Source organism: Sinohyriopsis cumingii, chromosome 12, assembly GCF_028554795.1.
Source record: "Sinohyriopsis cumingii isolate HCF-2022 chromosome 12, ASM2855479v2, whole genome shotgun sequence".
NCBI lineage: Eukaryota > Metazoa > Mollusca > Bivalvia > Unionida > Unionidae > Sinohyriopsis > Sinohyriopsis cumingii.
In genome coordinates, this window is record NC_142972.1 from 126,211,588 (window position 1) to 126,226,097 (window position 14,510).

The window sequence follows — 14,510 nt, forward strand, 5'->3', positions numbered from 1 at the left end:
GCCTTTTTTATACTGGAACGCGTCGCCACTGATTGTCTTTACGGCGTATTAGTTTGAGGACAGGCATGACACGTCGTGCAGGGGTACGTAACGGACTAAATCGAGCCAGTTCTTGCTTGGACAAATCCAGTAAACTTTGTAACATGCCCGATCTTTCATGGACTTTGATTTTGGGAGAAGGTACTTTGTGAGCAGCAGCCACTGCCGCTAAATTGGAGGGTCCTGCCACTGGGGAAGTTCTTTTGGGGGTCATCAACGGAGAAGTTCTTGGTGTGATCAACGTCTCCACGTACTCTTCAGTTCCTGGTGACATCAACGGAGAAGTGGACAAATGTGAGGCTGCCGGAGACGCAGTCACCGCTGTGGCAGGTCGTGGTTTGCGAGTGTAAGGTTGCGTCCTGGCCGAAGTGCCTCTCTTGCGACTAGTTTTCTTCTGTGGACTTTTCTTTTTCTGAGGACTTTTTCTCTGTTTCTTTTTCTGGGGGCTTCTTTTCTTTTTCCGAGGTGGTGTCTGGTAAGAGGAGGGTCCTGCCACTGGAGAAGTTCTTTTTGGGGACCTGGTCTTTTTCTTTTTCTTCTTGGGGCTTCGTTGGACTTTTGTCTTGGGGATAACTTTGGGGGCATTAGGATCACATCTTAAGAGTGAGCGAATGATGACCCCTCCTAGAGTACCGCTCCCTCCAGGTTTCAAAATGATTTGTTTTTTGGTTTGAGTGTCGATGCGGAGATCGGCCAGTTGGACCAAAGCAACTTTGTTTCGATCGAAAAAGCGTTGGGTTTGATGAGGAATCTGAATGATTCCTTGGAGTAATTGACGTGCCGTCACCGTGAACCATCGTAAGACTTCTTTGAGACTAGCTTCTAAGACACGAGCTCGTGTTTGTGGATCTTTTTCTCGACTGATGCCATACAAGGCACGAATCAATTTGACGGGAAGATGCGACTGAAGGGACGTCATGTTCACACTGTGTGAGACAGACGAAAAAGGGTCTGAGGTTTTTATAGATTTTTTGATGGGGAGTGAAATGAAGTCGAGGACGGAGACGTGTACAGGACAGGCCCTCCGTCTTGGCACCAGTGGTGAAACAAGTGGGTACGAAATCGCAAATCCTCGGGAGTCGTAGGTTTCAAATCGACGAGTAAATAGGCGTGTGGCGTTTGAGTGGCATCGTCGTACGCCTGAGTCAGCCAAGGCGTCCCTAACTGGTTGGCTAAGACTTGCACTTGCGATTTATCTCGAGGGCTTTTAAACAAGACCACGTAATGCGCATTGAGACTGATGGTGCGATGGGCTTTACTTTGTTAAAACAAATTTTGGGTGATGTAAACGACACTGGCATTACGGTGATGCCCTTTGCGCGTGAACTACAGTTTAATTTCTTCTTCGTCTTCTCCTAACATGTCGTCGAAAATGACCAAATGGGTTGAACGGGAGTCAGAGACGATGCCATCGTCTTCTTTAGGAATGCCTTCCACAAACACGATGGAATCGCCTTGACTTTCTCGCAAGAGGCTGTACGCCGATTGCCACTCTTTGTAACACCACACGATTCGTTGAGGGGGTCGATCGATCAAATGATGTTTATGTTCGATCAAACGTTTGACGAATTCGGTTTTGCCTGAACCGCTAGGTCCAGCAATGAGCATGTTAAAGGGATGGCGAAGATACAAAGCCTCCCAACTGGCACGATCTAAGTGTTCGTCGATGACTTTGACAGTAGAGGAAGAGGGAGCAGAGACAGTAGAGGTAGCCATGGTGTGAGAAATGTCACTTCTGACACGAAAACAAACAAGACAAGAGTTTATATACTTTTTCAGAACACGTTTATTGAATGTTTTTTTTTATCAAACATGAATACGAAAGACAAAAATACATAAAAGCCAAAGGCTTAAGTACAAGGATAAAAGGCACATGATAACGATGAACGTGGAATAAAAACAAGTGTCTGTACAACATGTTTTGGGTAATGTTCTAACCAGTTCTATAGTAGGGGGTAAGGTCACAAAAGTGTCCTCCCGAAAGGGTCTTTCAAGTCTGTCGACGACAGTCCTGTCCTGGGTGACGGGTTCTTCTGGCACCGTCACTAACACGGGTTGAAAAGTAACTTTTTTCCTTGAACAACTCTCGTGCATACTGGGCCACTTCTTGGGTCCAAGCCTCAAAACCCCATTCTTTCCAGGCACGGACATCTGTCCAATGGAGATGTAAGTCACAAGCTACACACACATCGTCATACACGTCTTGGGTAGCTAAAAGTTGACGAATCTTTTTTTCCTGTTGAGGTCGAGAAGTATCCAGATGAAAACGCAAGGCTTTGAGCAAAAGGAGTTTTTCGTGACCATTTAAGGCCATGGAGGTGGTAAGTACTGATCGTAAAGAGTCCACAAAGAATCGGCTGGTAAACGAAATCCCAAAAAAACAAGTCACTAAGACACACACCACTTGTCGTCCCAAATTGAACGGATACAGTTCTTGTAATAATTGATGGTAATGATCCACGGTTTGAATATGGTCATTGAGTTCCTTCCACGGAATCTGTTGGATGACATGTGACAGAAACCGTGGCATGGCAGCCTGTTTTTATATTCTCTTTTTTTTGGATGCAATACACGTACTTTCTAGCCAGAGATCTTCGTTCTCCAGTAGGGAATCTAAATCTTGCATACTGTAACCGAAACGTCAGAGTTCGTTTAGGTGTTTCCTCTTCCTCTAAGTAGATTCCACGTAAATTATGTTGGTAATCCTTTAACTTGTCTTCCTCAATGCCTTGCACTAGGTGAATCTCGAAGTAACCATAATCATGAACATGTCGATCATTAGCGACCTCAAAGTTTTGAACAATGTCTGACCATTGAAAGAATTTCTGACGAATCAGTTCTCTTATACCATTCAGGTACCAGTGGTTAAAGATCTGGTGACGTATCGGATGCAATTGTTCTTTACGTTTGACTTGTATTTTCACCAGCTCTCGGTAAATGCATTCTCTCAATTCCACATGCAAGGCACGAATGTTCTCTAGCAAAGTATCCATGAATAGGTCATACTAAATCCTCTTTGGTCTGACACAAGAAATGTACTGTTTGCACAAACATGGTTTTAATTCATTGTCGAATCTAAATCGTTTCACCACTAATCTACACATTACAATTCGTTCAGAAGTTTCCTCTTTCACCATGTTGAAGATGTTGGTAATTCGTTAACTCTTCCTCTGGAATTCGATGCAGTACGTTTACAATGTAGTAGATAGAATCGTCAATACCAAACCATTCCTTTTTATAACCAGGAGGTCGTTGATCAATGTCTGTCCAATGGAACAGTTTCAACTCAATCAGTCCTTGTATAGCATTCAGGTACCAGTGGTTCAAACACCGGTGACGTAACGGATGCAATTGTTCTTTACGTTTCACTTGTATTTTGACCAGCTCTCGGTAAATCCTTTCTCTCAACTCCACAGGCAAAGCACGAATGTTCTCTTGTAAAGTATTCATGAATAGGTCAGTCCGTACAAGTCACAAAAGTAATCCACATAGTGAGTAATTTCTGACCACTGCCATTCAGGGTAACGTCCAAGAATGTCACTGAACTCTTTTGATGTAAACGGTCTAAAGCGATACAATAGGAGGAATGCACCCTTGACCCAAAGAAATCTAACACACTGGTTGACTTTTTTTCACTTTCCTCTTATGAATTTCTCGACACAAAAGTTCTACAGTGACCCATTGAGATTTCACTCTGGCAAACCCCTGCAAAACTTCCTTGTAAATCTTCTCTTGCAGTTCTTTAGGTAATGATTCAATATCGTTTTTGAAATGAAGTTTAAATACTGGTCTCGGTGATGTCCAACATTTGACTCCTAGCCAATCTGGTTTCTTCTTCGTCAACGACATGGTAAGTTACTTCAATGTCTCGGTCCCACTAAGGGTAAGTAATGACAATTCGGTGACCATCGAGCATGTTCTACGTAGGCCGAATCTTGCGGTTCCCAGTGGTGAAGTGACACACCGCAACTGAAGCACTTGACTTTATCTCCTTCGCCCAAGTAGAAAAATCCGGCTCTGGCTAATTCTTCAGGGGTCGGTCCTCCCAGATACTTTGGCCATTTTCCTTTGAACGATTGAAGACGATTTTCAAAGTCGCAGTATTCTGACAAACGCACAGGAAACGAATATTCGTCTTTCACAGGTTGGTTTCGATGAGGGTTGAGTGACATGGGTAGGAGTTTGCTCAGGGCTGGATGACATCCGTAGGGGGGTAGACGTGAAGGTGAACATTCCCCTTTAAAACGAAACCCAGTAAAATGTCCAAGAGGACGAGCAGCATCGCTTTCGCATCCCACAGGTTTGACACGCACAGCATCACTTTCCATGATAGGGGTAGGGGCACTAAAGTTCCCATGATGCTTTACGGCATCGCTCAGGTCACAAGGTACAGCATCGTATCCATCGCAAGGCTCACAATCGCACTCGTCTGCAAACTCCGTTACGCAATTACAATGGTAACCACATGGACAATCGCAGTTTCCTTCCGGACATTTTCCGTCGCAATGCATGGGTCTTATCCATCCAATATTAGTCACACTAGAGGAAGATACAACTTTTTTACAATCCCCAAACTGGAACGATGCCTCTTTCAAAGTATTCATCTTGATCGCTCGGTCTTGGTAGTCACAATGAACTATCGATCTTGCCTAGGGTTCCTTTTTTATATACAGACCAATACCGACGTGTCCATACGGTAAGGTGAAATGATTGGGAAGTCGCACTCGCTTCTGGTATACAATTTGATAGACTTTTTCCAAGGGTCGACTGACGATGAAGTGAGTGGGTAAACGTACAATCTTGTTCGGTTGATAGGTGGTCACTTTAAAGTTTCCATCCTCTCCCGATTGCAAGGCTTCTTTCAATACCCCAAAATTGACCACTCGACTGGTACGATAATTCAGAGTCAGTCCTTTCACTTTGCACGTCGTGTGCACTTCTCCTTGTTTGTCCCGGTATTCGTAGCCGTAATTTTTGGGACCGCCACTGACGAAACTTAGAATCTTGTCGTCGGGATGCTCGTCTGTCCAGGCTCCTAAACGGTCTCCTTCGATGTTAGGGTGATGTTGAATCGGGTGATGGATGTAAATGCAACTGTCCGTGTCAAAGTACAGGACGCGTTCCCCTAACAGTTCTAAAGCTTCGTACAATTTTAAGCGAGCATGGGCTGTCACGTAAGCCGCAATGATGACGTTTCCAAAAGGGTCGTCTTGTACAAAGTCCAGATCTTCTTCGTAATTGACCAAGATCAAATTCTCTCGAACGACGTCCACGTGTTTCATGTATTTGGTTTTGTCGTGAATCATCTGGAAGTAGCGGGAAGGTTCTGTCAAATATTCCGTCTTGGGTAAACACGGTCGTTGTGCCATTTTACCCCACAAGCAATTTAACATCACTTTGGCAAACGATCGCCTGCCTTCGTTTTTCTCGATGTGGTCTAAAGGGATGCCTTCTTGTGCATAGTATTTCTCTTTGAATTGTATTTGGTCTTCGGGAGTGTGACACCAGGAAGGATAGCCGCTGGCTTCTTGCTTCAGTTTCAAAAAGGCATCCACGTAGTCTGCGAAAATGCCTTTCTGCGTGGGGTCACCCTTGTGGTATTGTTGTGTCTTGGGAAAGTGGCAAATTTCGTACACTTCTAACAGTTGGTATCCCATGTCCAGAGCTTTGAACAATTCTACGCTGACCCAGGTTCCCGTCAAGGCCCGTTCTTCCTGGCTGTGATGGCAAGGTTGGTCTTGGTTGCGCGTTTCGGCACAAGTACGGCAAAAGGGAAACATCAGTTTGCCTTGACAATGGTGAGGTAAGACGGGATGGTATAGGTTCGTGGGAGGCAAAACTTTACACTTGATCAAGCCTTCGTATTGTCGAATGTTGACCAGGTCGATGTGTTCCGTCCAATTGCGGGTGCCCTACAGGAAAGCGACAATATTTGCACACGTAGGGATACAGCGAACACACGTCCAAGTATTTGATTTCTTCTCCTTTCTCTTCGTCGGCTTGGTACAGCAAACAGGTGGCATTGGTCCTTCCTCCGTACAAACTATCCCTCGGGTTCAGCGGGTCCATGAACTGGTAACTTTCCACGAGGCGTTTAAACTCGGGATCGGTTTTCATACGGTGATCGTACTCGTGTTCACACATTTCCACCACTTGGTATCCTTGCTGTTCTAACTTTAGGCGTCGCTGACAAGTGTCCTGGTACAAGTCTTCCATGGTTCGTTGCAAAAACTGATTTTTAGTGCCACGGTCAGGGTAACAGACGGGACATCCGTGAAATAAGCAACCGTTAAACTCGTACACGATCTTGGGGTTTTCTAAGTCCCAACCATCGACCGAATACGTTCCGATGGTCTTTTCACCCCCTCCGTTGCGGGCATGCTGAATCCACTTGTCTTCCTTGTCGCACAAGTAATGTAACCAACGTAGGGCTTTGACCGAGTATTGACGCTTGACATAGTGGGTCGTTTGAGGGCTGATGACAGCTACGGTGTTTTCAGGCATGAATCGTTGTCGATACACTAAGGAACACGCTTTGGCAATGGTGCAAGCTTCTTTCAAAGGATCGACCCCTCCGTGTTCCATGAACAGTTCTCGAAATTTTCCACAGCAACGTCGTAAAATGTCCACGTCGGAACGACAATACTTTAACATTTCTTCCTGAAAGTCGAAGGGGTCAGAGGCATGAGCCTGGTACCAAGCGTAGAAAGCTTCTCGTTGTTCGGTACGCATGTTGTCGGGGTCGTAATAGTGAGCCTCAGGCAAATGGGGTAGAACGGCATGTTGATTGGCTTCCGTATTGAAAAAGTTTGGAAAGTACCCTTTAGCCATTTCTGTCATTCCAAACGTTTTAGGCATTCGACTCAAAGGCATGGCCAAATAGCTCATCGAATCTTTAAACTGTACTTGTCCCACTTGCATGAAAATGATTTTGGCTCCGTTCAAAGTCACTTTAGGACGCTCGGTGCCTTGTTCCGTATAGTATCTGAGAAGAAACTGTCCATCGTATCCGGAAAAATTGTGAGCCATCACCGTGGCATGACGATGACAATCTCCGTAACGTTCGATGTCCTCTTGGCTCCACGTCTTGTCGACGGGGTCTAAGACCCATTGGGCAAAATCGGCTAACGTGTTTGGTCCCCGAAAGATTTTTTCACGCCCTCCGGGAATCTTGCTGCAGTGAGGGCAATGACTGAAGATAGGTTCTTGAATGCACTTCTCGCACGCTCGATGAGCCACGCAGAAATTAGGAATGTGAATGCCAGTATCTTGCATGCATTCGAAATCGAAAAAGATGAAATTGCCTTTCTTCTTGTGACCGTCCTCTTTCTCTGTTGGGGGTTGGTATTTTTGCACGTAACATTCGTGTTCCAAGTCCACGATGTGGTGACAAATGTGACATTTTTTCTTTCCTGAACATACGTGTGCCTTGGTATTATTGGTACGTATGACTTGTTCACACGTAGAGCACAATCTCAGGAGTTGACAAGCGCATTTTTTCTGTGAACCTTGCGTCTTCAAATGTTGTTGGTAACAGGTAGAGCTGACAAACGTGCGCAGACAAGTTGAACAAGGCACTGGTTCTTCGCTCAGACAGGGTGAAGAGGCCAAACATCCTGTGCATTTCGATCCACAATGCTTGTGTTGCTCTCGATTGTTATAACCATGGTCACATTTCTCACAGTAATAACCGTATCCCAGGAATCCGGTGATACTGGTAATGGTATCGAAATGGTCATCGTGATGATAAACATGAATGTATTTTCCGTCTTTAAAATCTTGGCCTCGAAACAACAGAGGCCCGCGCATTTCTTGAGGGTGCACTTTCAAGGTGTAGCGTGGAGCTAGGGCATCTTGCAATTTTTGCATCTCAGGAATGCCACAGGGTGTGTCTTTGGACAGTCCAGCTTGTTGTAACAGGAGTTCTGCTTCGTTTCGTTGTTTGGCTCGGTCGGAACGTTGAATAGTGTTCCAGGTTCTTTTCCATTCTACCGTGTCGTTCTTGTTGGCATAGGTTCGTCCCACCACGATGGCACGGGCTAAACACATCTGGTCATGAGGGTTGTTAATTCGGACGAGACTCTTTTTGGTGTTGCGAAGGTCGTCCACCAATAACATCTTTTTGCGTCCTGTCCCTTGAGGAGGAGAGACGTGGGTCATGTCCAGTGTGGCTTTACCATCGGTGATGTCAAACTGATCATTAGATTGTTGTACGTGTTGAATCTTGTCCATGACTTAGGAAGCAGTCAATTCTGCAGGGGTGCTAAACTCGATCCAAACAGGGGATTTCAAACCGTCGTGTTGTATGGAAAGTCTCAAGCGATCGTCTTCTTTGGGTTGACATTGTCGCTTGAGTGCAGTGAGCAGAGAATCCCACACTCCGGTGATGAACCCTTCTGCTTTCTCTAACGGTACTTCGGACTTGAAATCTTTAAACTTCACCGTGTATTTGTAAGCCGTGGTTCTAAATTTTCTAGAGGAGCGCTTTTCCGTCTCTCGAATGGAATAGTATTTTTCAGGGTTGACTAAGGGTGGTGAACTTGGTTTAGAGGTTTCAAATTCTGGTTCACTCATGTCCTCTTCAAAATCACTGGCATGAATCTGTGCCAAGATTTCAGCCCTGGTTCGAGGCGATAGATCACGTTTCTGCCTCTTACTTTCTTCTTCTTTCTTCTCGAATGAATGGGATCGTTTCATCTTGAAAGCAAAAAGTCAAATGACTCAAGTTCAAACACCATGAGCTACTTTATAGTCATAGCAGACCAGCGTATATAAAAGGGTGTGTGTCTTATCCTTTCACTATTCATTTCACTCTCAAGCCGAGCACAACGATGGAAGAGACTAACCAGATGGAACGTTTCGTCAGAGCTTTGCGAGGGGTCATTAGAAAATTCTCTTCAGACCAGCCTACGGACTACTCTCCTTCCTTTCGAGATAAAAGTCAAGATACTTGCTATATCTGTCAGAAGAAAAGGCATTGGTCTTCAGAGTGTCCAGACCGTCAAAAAAGAACAAAAACAGGGACTAAAAAGGACAAAAGTCAAGATACCTGTTATTATTGTAAAGAAAAAGGACATTGGTCTCCAGATTGCCCAAAAAAGAAACAAGAGGAGTCAGAAGAAAAGAAGGATTCTTCAGAAGAAGAGAGGGATTCTTCGGAAGAAGAGAGGGATTCTTCAGAGGAAGAAGAGGAAGAAAAAAGACAATTATATTTACAAGAGGCAAAGAAACAGGAGAAGAAGAAAAGAAGAAGGGAAGAAAATGAGGAAAAGACGGTGAAGAAATTCAAAAAACAGAGAGACTAAACAAGGAGAAAGAAGAAGTCAATGAACTTTTTATTAAAGTGTTGTGTTGTGAATTGTGAATTGGATTGTAAAAAGGGATAAAAGAATAAATTAATGATATAAGGTAAGAGTCTTTTAGTTCTGATTTTAAAATAAGAACGTACACTCACGCACTCATACACAGACACGTACTATAAGGGTAAAATGGGTGGGTTTTTTTGAGTTATTGGCAAATTGAAATTGTATTTCTTTTCGAGAAATGTGGGTGGCCCTGAAAAGGGCCTTTTTCTCTTTATGATGTAGGGGTGAGTTTAAGCAATCAACTTTAACTGCCTTATGCCTTTGCCACGGCCAAGGCCTACTTCTGGACTGCGTAATGTTGATGATGATGATAATGATTGGGTTGAAATCACTAAGGGTGGTACGGTAGGCTTAGTCACAGGGTTGACGTGTTTAGCTCGGGAAGGTCGTATTCTCTTCGGTCGTGATAAAGAAGTCTGATACATTTGTTTCAGACTTCTTAACTCCGCTAAAATGTCCAACAGTACCGTGACCGTTTGATTTTCACCCTCTTGTTTCTTTGCTGCTACTTCTTCTTGCTGTTGTTGCTGTTGTTTTTTTCTTACCTCTTCTTCTTGTTGCTGTTGCTGTAGGAGAAAAGCCTGTTCCGCTTCCTTTTGTCGTTGTATAAATTTCTCCAATTCTTCTTTCTGTCTCTGTCTAAAATTCTCCACTTGCGGTAATGAAGAAGGTAACGAAGGTTCCGGAACAAATTCTTGCGAGGAGAGAAAATCCACAAAATCCCAATTCACCTCTTCTGAAAGTAAGTCCGGGTTCCCTTGGGCGGTCTCCCCTGCTGGTGCACCCCATTGGATCGTTTTCTGAGTTTCCGTCATGTTGAATCACTGTCGCATAGATTGACTGCACACAAGCGCTAGCGAATCTATATAGACTACGTGACGTCACAGACTGCTCTCTTCGGATTGGATGCGGGCTGACTGAATTCTGTAACGCGTGTTCGGATTGGTGAATGAACTCAATCCGTTTCAATCCTACCTCTGCCTATAAATAAGCGCAGTTAAGTGCATTGATTCACCTGTTCTCGTCGCTTCAAGATGTGGACCACAGTTGAGTCATCCACCCTTGTGTCTTCCATGATGTTTCGGACAGACTTGCTCATGTATGTCCGATCCAAGTGGACCGTTGTCCACAGGACAAACACCAGCCTGTGGATACGTAGGATCTACGTGGAGAGGCAAGGATGCCTGAAAAGAGTGCTAATTTACGGGCCAACAGTGAGACGCAGCCTAAGGACAAGAAGAAGACCAATGCGGTGCCATTTATGTTAATGAATACATTAACATAAACCCAAAGGCCCTTTTCAGGGCCAGCCATATTTCTCGAAAAGAGATAGCCTTTCCATTGCCTACCCCTTTTTTTAAATTTAAAAAAAAAAATCCCATGTTAAATTCCCCTTGTACGTAAAGTGACCCACGATTTATTCCCATGTTAAATTCTTCTTGTACGTATATTAACCCACGATTTATTCCCATGTTAATTCCCCTTGTACGTATATGTTCCCACGATTTTTCGCCATGTTAAATTTCCATTGTACGTATATGTTCCCAAGGGGGTCTGTAATGCTAATTCCCATTGTACGTAAAGTATCCCCCTTCACTACTCGTCTTTATTTCCGACAATGTGCCTAGTTTCTGCATCAGTTTTGAAACGTCGATTGTAATTGTGTTCCCACATTTGTTTCACTTGGTATCATTGACCTTCTAACATCATGCGTCGTCGGTATGTTTTCTTCCATGGTGAACTATGAGAAAGTACTTCTCAGGTTTCGTTGAAGAAAACAAGAGAGGCATCCATGAAATAAACATCCATGGAATTCATACGTTGTCTGGGAATCTTTCTAAATCCCAGCCTTCCACAGAGAGCCATCCGAAGTTTCTTTTCTCGGCCGTTTCAATCGTTTTGTATCCATTTATCTTCGCTTCACACAAGTAACAGACCAGCGCAATGCTTTTGCGAAATATCGACGGCTGACTGAGAACTAGGATTGGTGTATAATGGCTAGTTTCTTCTTGTGCTTGAACTTCGTTCGGTAGACTACTCCACGCGCTTTACCGATGGTACAAGCTTCCTATGAGGCGCCGTTGCGGACAAAAGTTTGTACAATGAGAAAGTTGCAGTTGCAATTTCGATGTCCTATGTCGATACCTCCAATATCACGTACTGGATCATATTGCATGTCCTTAAAGTTCCATTTGCTAGATCGAGATTTTAGATTTTATATGTTGAATTATACAGTGGTGGTTTAAAGTTCTATTTCCTATGTAGACGTTTTACATTATATATTTTGAATTACACAGTGGTGGTTGAAATTTCAATATCATATGTTGAGAATCCCTAATTCACACGTGATTTTAACTGTTTGTGATGAAAGTTCCATTTCATATGGCGTGTATTTAGATTTCATCCGTTGAATTTCACTGCAACGAAAAGCAGCCTCCATGTTTAAAAATAACGAGGCCCGTTCACGAGAGCGACCTCTAGCGAAGGAATTCATAGTAATTCTCGACCTGTGAATGGTAACTTTCAAACTGTAAATGCATGAAATGTAATGGCGCCTCATAACTGAATAAACGATTGATGTATCTTAATGCTCTATATTATTTTGTTTAGTTAAAGTGAATATTGTGTAATGTTACTTTTAACACCAACACATCATTTTACCATATACAAATAGCAACTCTGACAAGCACAAAAAATGTCCAACCATCGCTGTGTAATTCAACAGATACAATCTAAAAACTCAACATTCGAAATGGAACTTCCAGCACAATCAATGTGATTCAACATGTTATATTAAAACTCTAGACATATGACATTAAAATTTCAGCTTCGGCCGTGTAATTCAGCATATACAATCTTGACATTGGACATCGAATTGTCAACCAGCGCTGTGTAATTCAACAAATGAAATCTAAATACTCAACATATGAAATGTAACTTTCAACATAAACTCTTTGAACCAATGCGTAAATTAGGAATTTTCGACGTATAACATTGAAATTTCAACAACCGCCGTGTAATTCAAACGACACAATCTAAAACCTCGACATAGAAAATATGACTCTCGGCCATTACTGTTTAATTCAACACATGCAATCTAAAATCTCGACCTAGAAAATGGAACTTTAAGAACAAGCATTTTTGATGCAACACATGAAATTTGAATTCTGGACATATGACATTAAAATTTCAACGGCAACGTTCTGAATGGACCAGCTTTCTTCCGCTACGGCGACTCATTGCTTCCTTTGAAAGATTGATACCTCCATGACAAAATGACCACATCAAATCGGCAAAATTTCAAAATTACTTTTGAAAGTCAAATCGATCTAACGAGTTGGTAACATGCGGATAATGCTTATTTTTGTTGTGTGTGCTTACAGTCATTGTCGTAGTACCGAACGTCAGGCAAATGGTGTAGATTACCTTCGTATTGAAAAACATGGACAATAGCCTTTTGCCATTTCTGTCATTCCAAATGTCTTAGGCATTCTTCTCAAAGGCATCTCTAAATAACTTATGGACTATTAAAACTGTACTTTTCCCACTTTCATCTAAATGAATTTGGCTCCGTTCATGGTGACTGACGGAGACATAGGTGCCTTGTTCTGAATAATACTTTAAAACAAATTAGGGATCCCGAGTGGCCAAGTGGTCTAAAACGCTCACCGTTACAGATCACTGCCCTCTCACCTCTGTCTGCGTGGGTTCGAGTCTCGGATTCGGCCAGTATGGGTATGTGAGAAAGCTTGCCAGTACCATCTCGTGAGTCAGTGGTTCTTTCCAGGGTTTTCCTAAGGTTCTTCCTTCACAATTTATACTGGCCGCCATGTATAGTCTATCTTGTGCTTAAAATGGCGTTAAACCCTACAACAACAACAACAACAACAACAACAAAACAACAAGTTGTCGGTCGTTTCCGCAGAAATAGTGAGCCATGAATGTAGCACGTCGACGGCCGTCGCCGTAATGCTGGGTGTCCTCTTCGCTCAAAGTGTCATCGGTATTGTCTAAAATCCATTCGTCTAAAGCGGGAAGAGTACCGGAGCCCCGAAAGATTTTTCCTCGTCCTCCTGGAATCTTATTATACTTGGAGAGCGAAAAATTACAGGTTTTTTTGTATACACAAGGATGATGAGATACGCAAGAATTAGGGATGTGAATGTTAGTCTCATAAATTCATTCAGAGTAAATGAAGACAAAATCCGCTTATTTCTTCTTTTATTTTACTCGCGCTGGTCTACCTCCAGTTTTCATACTTTTACCATAACATTTATGCTCAAAGTCCATGAATTTGTCAGAAAAAATAGCTTCTTTTATTTCCGGATAAACACGCGCCTTTCGCATATTGATTGGAGTACAATTTCCCGAAGAAGAGCTGGATCTCAATAATTCACAGGCACATCCTGCTGCTGAAGTTGTTTCATGCGATGTTGTTCGTAATTATTCTGACTGACAAACATGCGCTTGCAAGTAGAGCAAGGAGGAACTAACACGTTTGAAGTTTCTGCATTTCAGGAATGACACAGTCTGTCTCTTCTAAAACGCCTTCTATCTGCAAAAGAGGTTCTGTCCGATTGTCGAATGCTTTCCAGTTATCTTTTCCATTCTACTGTATCGTTCTTCATGGCATAAGCTAGACACACAACGACGGCACAGCTAAGCAAATTTAATCTTGTGAGTTGTCAATTTGGGCGTTACTGCGATACGATTTCTTCTTGGGTCTCTACGTCTAGGAGGTAAAATGTAAGTCACGTGAAGAGCGACTTTTCCATTGGTGATGCTAAACCCGTCATTGGATTGATGAACGTGTTCAACGTTGTAGACGATTTCGGTAAAGGTGTTCATTCTGCCGTTTTAATAAACCAGATCTAGACAGGAGACTTTACGCTGTCGTGATTGATGGAGAGTTCCAAACGATCGTCATCTTAGCATAGCGTTTCAATATTTTTCTTACAACGAATCCACATATATGTAATAACACTGGCTGCTTCCTCTGGTGACACCGAGAGTTGAGCTCTTTAAATGTCACTGTGTACGTTTATCCAGACAACTAAAATACACTGAAGAGGTAGAACCCATACAAGTAAAGAAATTCAAAGGAGA

The 14,510-nt window shown here is 43.0% G+C and overlaps 1 protein-coding gene across 2 annotated transcripts in view; it reads right to left on the reverse strand.

Annotated features, from left to right (window-relative positions):
• LOC149787414 (SCO-spondin-like) overlaps nucleotides 1-14,510 on the reverse strand; it is a 75,895-nt gene that overhangs the window by 35,658 nt on the left and 25,727 nt on the right. The gene's annotated exons all lie outside the window — the stretch shown is intronic.